Raw genomic sequence first — 6,629 nt, 5'->3', positions numbered from 1 at the left:
GTACTTATTGAAACTTTTGGACCCCGTGAGCAGGGGATGGCCTACGTGTTTACAAATGTTAGCCGGATGCGCTTTATTAGTTGAAGAAGCTAGGAAAATTACCTTTAACAGTAGTCTTAAGGTTTTCTCCCCCCATAATATCAGGAGCGTAATGCAGCAAAAAGCAGATAAATGGATATCAGATGCTAGGCTCCTGAAATATGAGGGGATTTTACTAGAAGCACCAAATTTTACCTTAGAAACAACTGCTATTCAAAATCCGGCTACCTTTTTGTTCGGGAATGTAGAAGAAGCACCTTTAATACATGATTGCTTAATAACTATTGAAGAACAAACCAAGATTAGGCCTGACCTGGAAGAAGAAGAGCTAGACGAAGGAGAAAAGTTGTTCATAGATGGGTCCTCCCGGGTGGTAGATGGGAAACGCCAATCAGGATACGCTATTATTGGGGGCACAGACTTACAAGTAGTGGAATCAGGGGCCTTAGATAAATCCTGGTCAGCACAAGCCTGTGAACTATACGCTATTCTAAGAGCTTTGAAGCTCTTAAAAGGGAAAGAGGGAACGATATATACCGATTCTAGATATGGGTTTGGGGTGGTACATACCTTTGGAAAATTATGGGAAGAAAGGGGATTAGTAAACTCACAAGGGAAGGGATTAGTCCATCAACAATTGATAACTGAAGTACTGCAAGCCCTGAGGGGACCAAAAAGGATAGCAGTAGTGCATTTGAAAGGCCACCAAGTAGGAACAGACCTCAAGACTAGGGGTAATAATGCAGCAGATCAAGAGGCTAAACGAGCAGCGGCTAGAGAAATGCTCTTGAGAGAAAAACCAAGGGAGCAGGATAGTCAGGAAGATCCAGCATTGGTCTTCACTCCTGAAGAGGAGGACAAATTGAAGAAAATGGGACTGTCTAAACTCAATGGGGAATGGGTAACTCGAGATAAGCGGAAAATATTGCCAAAACCGTAGCCCAAAGAGTCCTGTATAAACTACACCAAGGTACACATTGGGGAGCACAAGGGTTAGCAGACCACTTTGCAACCCAATATATGACTATAGGGCTACATGATATCGCCAAATACATTACCAAGAGTTGCCCAACATGTTTACGGGTTAATCGAAGCAACCTGAGGAAGTTGCCCCCAGGGGGTCGGCCGTTGGCAAAGAGACCATTTTCATATATACAAATTGACTTTACTGAACTTCCAAAGGTAGGGCGGACACGATACCTCTTAGTAATGGTGGACCACCTTACCCATTATGTAGAAGCATTCCCAACTACCAGGGAAACCGCCCATACTGTAGTAAGAATCCTATTAGAGGAAATAGTGCCAAGATATGGGGTACCTGAAACCATAGACTCAGACAAAGGGCTGCATTTCACCTCAAAGGTAACCCAAGATCTAGCCGACTCCCTAGGAATAAGGTGGGAGCAACATACCCCTTATCATCCCCAGAGTTCGGGAAGGGTGGAAAGAATGAACGGAGAAATAAAAAAACAGCTAACCAAATTAGTATTAGAAACTAAATTGTCCTGGGTAAAGTGTATACCCCTGGCATTACTGAACATTAGGACACAACCCCGGGCGGACACAGGGCTATCCCCCTTTGAGATGCTATATGGAATGCCCTACAACTTGGAAAAAGTACAGATAAACCCCAATATCAGTAATAAGAGTTTGAACAGTTATTTGGTTACCTTGGAAAAATACAGAAAGAAACTGTGGGAAAAGGGAATGTGGGTTCAACGACCTCCTTTGAATCTTGTATTACACCAGGTTCAGCCAGGAGACTGGGTGTTAATCAAGAGTTGGAAGGAAAATCCTTTAACCCCAAGGTGGGAAGGCCCATATCTTACCCTGCTCACCACAGACACTGCTGTGAGAACTGCCGAAAAAGGGTGGACTCACGCTAGTCGAGTAAAAGGACCAGTGAACCCTTCCAACTTTCCTGAGCATCCACAGAACTGTCAGTGGAGAATAAAAGGACCCCCAGACGGCCTAAGACTGACATTCACCAAAACACCAGAAATGGGCCGTCATCCCGATGACTGAGCAATGGGAAAGGCTAGGACCAGCGGACCAAAGGAGGGTCCAACAGAAACTGTCATTAACTTTGCAGCCGTATCTACTAAGTTTGGCACGCTTCAACTCAGCAGCTCGAGAAGCCATAGCGAATCCTCCAGACAATTGGGTCTGGTGGATTGAAACTTATGGACCTCAAGAGGAACCCTCGTTCCGACCTCTTAAACGCAGTCCCTGCTGTAGCTGTGGAAAAGAACTTTGTGAGGCATGGGTAGCCTTTAAATGCGGTGGTTGTAATAAGGTTTATTGGAAAGAACAAAGGTTGATATATCACTTGTGGTGCGGGAGGTGTGCAGGCAAGGACATTAGGAGGGGAGATTGGGCTCTAGTATTAGAAAGAAAGAACGGAATACCTTATACTCAATTTCGGAGTGTGTATGAGACCCCAGAACAGCTCTTGTTAGAATGGGCAAGGTGGCAAATTAAATGTTGGTTGAAAAAGTGCCGACAGATCGCCAATTCCCGTATTCTAACTGCAAGGTGCCGACATACGGTACCACACTTAAGGACCTCAATAGTCGGACCCCTAGGAAAAGACATAGACCCAGACACAGCTTTAGAAAATTGGATTGCTAAATTTGAACGCCTACATATCAAGAAAAGCCGGGTCAATCCGTCCCTGTCATAAACTTTGTAAAAGGTTGTGGTGAGTCCACTGCCAGAGAGGGAGGGCTCCCAGAAAATACTTGCCAACCTCATTGGGAGGGATAACTAGGGAAAAGACTTTAGAATCTCCTAACCAGTCTCTTGGTCCTTGCAAGGGTAAAACTCGCAAGCGAAACAACAGCTACAGGTGCGACTTCCTGTTAACCCTCGTAAGAGGCGAAGGAGGTGCAAACTCCATCCCTCAGAAGATCCTTGCCGCCGAGAAGATAACAGCCCTCGTAACTAGTCGCAAACTAGTTGACGAGCAAGGCGGAGGGATACTTAGTAGAAGGATGGAATTTCTCAAAATGGGAGCACCAATAGAGCTTACAGGCAGGGATCAAAGGGGCCAAGGGACTCAAGTTGGAGAAAGGGTGAAACTGGACAGGCTCATTATTCATACCCATACTGGCAGTGGATGTTACTCAACTTTAATGCGAATATTGATGATATGGTTATTGATCAGGGAAACACTAGGGGACAGCGTAAGCCATGAACCCTTCAAATGGTCACTTATTAGGTGGGAAGATCAACGAGTCATAGCAACAACTACAACTTCAGGAGTCCCCTCCTTTAGGTGTCAGCTATGTGACATTATCCAGGCTAAACCCTGTTTAAATAGGATAGGGTTTTATATGTGCCCAGCGTCGAATCCAGGGAAACCATACTGCAACTATCCTGGACACTTTTATTGTGGATATTGGGGATGTGAAACTATAGCTCATGGCTTTACCCCAGGAGGAGGGAGGGACTCATATATAAGAGTCGGATGGTACCCATGGGGCTGTACCCCTCCCCGATTTGATTTTGCCGGTGGAGTGACAACGGGGGGGAACTGCCAGTCCATTCAGATAAACGTGACCAATGACAAAATTAGCGATCTAGTTTGGGTCACAGGAAAAACCTGGGGGGCAAGATTATGGGAACCAGGAAAGGATCGGGGAGGGCACTTTCTGATAAGAAAAGAGCCAGTCCCTCATGACCCAGAACCTGTGGGGCCGAACCCCGTAATTACTGAAGAAGGGAGAAAAAGAGAAAGGGGCAATTATTCATTAGTAGAAAATCTCACAAAGAAGCCGACTCAGTCGGGAGATTGGCCACTAACAGCTCCACCCGCTCGGGAGTATAGTATGCTGTGGAAAGTGATGCAAGCTACATTCAGAGTTCTCAATACTACGAACCCAAATTTAACCAATGAATGCTGGTTGTGCTATACTGTTAACTCGCCTTTTTATGAAGCTTTAGGAACTACAGCAAAACCTAGGAGGATTAACGGAACCAATCCACGAGAGTGCCTTTGGAAGAGAGGCCAGGACAGAACCCCAGGGATATCAATAGTTCAGGTAACAGGGAAAGGGAGGTGCGTAGGAAAGATTCCACCAGACAAAAAACATCTGTGTGAAATAGATATGACAACCGTCAAGTCTGAAAAATCGGCTAAGTGGCTTCTCCCTGCAGTAAATGCCAAATGGGTATGCAATACACTGGGAGTGACTCCATGTATATCTATACCTCATTTCAATGAGACATTTGAATATTGCATACAGGTTGTGATAGTTCCCCGAATTATATACCATCCAAAGGAATATATATACGAACATCAGATCACTCCTGAACATCATTTAGTGAAACGAGAACCCTTTACAGCCACAGCTCTTACAGTAGCCGTCCTATTAGGCTTAGGAAGAGCAGGAGTAGGAACAGGGGCAACTGCCCTAATAAATCAGCAAAGGGGTATGAAAGACTTGAGAGCCTCAGTAGATGAAGACTTAAGTAGAATCGAAAAGGCAATAGATGGACTAGTCAAATCAGTAAGATCTTTATCAGAAGTTGTACTCCAGAACAGACGGGGATTGGATATACTGTTTCTACAACAAGGAGGGTTGTGCGTAGCACTACGAGAGGAATGTTGCACATATGCAGACCACACTGGGATAGTGATAGATACCATGGCCGAGCTCAGAAAACAATTGGAAAAGCGAAAAAAGGGAAAGGGAAGCACAACAAAACTGGTACCAATCATGGTTCAACCACTCCCCTTGGCTCACCACACTCCTGTCCACTATAGCGGGACCTCTCATATTGTTTATCCTAACAATCACTTTCGGGCCTTGCATATTTAATAAATTGATTAATGTAGTAAAGGGAAGATTGGAAGCCGCCCACCTCATGCTCATTAAGGCGAGGTATGAACCTCTAAGCGATGGGAACACAGAGGACTACTTAGAGCTCAGCAGAAAGGAGCTTGCCAGATTCAGTGAACAAAAAGAGTGACATAGAAAAAAAGGGGGGGTTGTGATGGGAATATGACCTTTTTGTTCACTAAAAACAGGAGAAAGCATAAGGTTGTGATGGGAATGTGACCTTCTTGTTCACTAAAAACAGGAGGAAACATAATGTAAATAAGTAACCGCCAACTAGCATGCGATAACATATGAGACTAAACATTGCTGAGCTAATCAAAATACAAGTTGTTCCCAGTCCCAGGTTCCCAGAGAGGGGGGGGCGCCGAGGAAAAGTACCAGAGGCCTTCATCGACGACCACCAGGAGGCAGAAGGAGACCCTCTAACAACCGGGCGGACATGCGCGGAGAAGCACCGGAAATGCGACGGGGCTAAGAGAGCGGGGGGTACAAAAAGGGGAACGGAACAGCTTTCGGCGCGGCAGTTGGTGGAGCGAGGACTCCCCTGCCACCCAGCGCTGCGATTTGCTTTTTCTTTTCTGTATTAATAAATTGGCTATATAATTGACCCGACTGGCCCATTGCGCTCATTTTATAACACCAATGTTCCAGTGGGCCTGGCTGAGCTGGCAGGACACTGAGGCTGGTGAACTTCCAGTTCCCCTTCTCACACAATGGGCATGGTGTGGTTTCCATAGGCCTGGGGTTTTGGAGAACAAGCTCCAGGTGTGAGCTCACCTGGTGTAGGCAATTGATCATCTGGTAACATGAGGTGACAGAATGGGCTATGACATCACAGAGTGCGTTAGGTGAGGTTATCAAGAACTATGACATCATAGACTGCCTCTGTGACATCACAGAACTAGCTGTGACATCACAGGGCAGAGGTCTGACATCACAGAGAAGACTATGACATCACAGAGTCAGCTGTGACATCAAAGACCACCTGTGTGACATCTAAGAATGCGCTGTGACATCCCAGAGGGGCTGTGTGACATCCCAGGAGGGCTGTGTGAGGTCACTGGGTTGCTCACTCCATCCCAGCTCCCCCTCACAGTTTCTCCCAACAAGTCCAATGCTGTTCATGCCCAGCAGGGTCCCTGTCCCCCGGTATCCCCCCACTCCACCTGGAGCCACAGCCTCCAGCAAAGGATGTTGCACAGGATCTACCCCAGAGCCTGACATGGGGACAAGGGGCCAGGGCTGTGTGACCAGGACATCAAGGACATGAATGATCCAGGTCACTGTGGCCTGATTTGGGTTGCCCAGGGCAGGAAAGATGTCTGGCAGCTGGAGCAGGGTTAGGGAAGGGCCTCCAAGGTGGGGCTGGAAGCCTTGGGCTGTGGGAAGAGGCTGAGGGAGCTGGGCTTGTCCAGCCCAGAGCAGGGAAGGCTGAGGGGCTCCTCATCCCAGCCCAGAGCAGTGCCAGTGAGGAGGTGATGGAGAACACTGAGCCGGGCTCTGCACCCGGGGGCCTGGTGGGAGCATCCTGATACAAGAACCTAATTGTCTTTATATCTATCACAGAAATATGTTTTTCTGAAATTAATTCTAGTATGGAAATCACTTGTGGATGGTGGACTCATCAGACACTGCTGGGACGTTGCACATAGCTCAGGAAAGAGTGTGATTGTTATTAAATTGTATCCTGTTCAACCATGGTCTGTTTGCTATGAAGAGAAACTTTCAGTTGGTTCCTGTGCCCTC

The sequence above is a fragment of the Passer domesticus genome, chromosome 4, assembly GCF_036417665.1.
Source record: "Passer domesticus isolate bPasDom1 chromosome 4, bPasDom1.hap1, whole genome shotgun sequence".
Lineage (NCBI taxonomy): Eukaryota > Metazoa > Chordata > Aves > Passeriformes > Passeridae > Passer > Passer domesticus.
Note: the sequence above shows the minus strand (reverse complement) of the source record.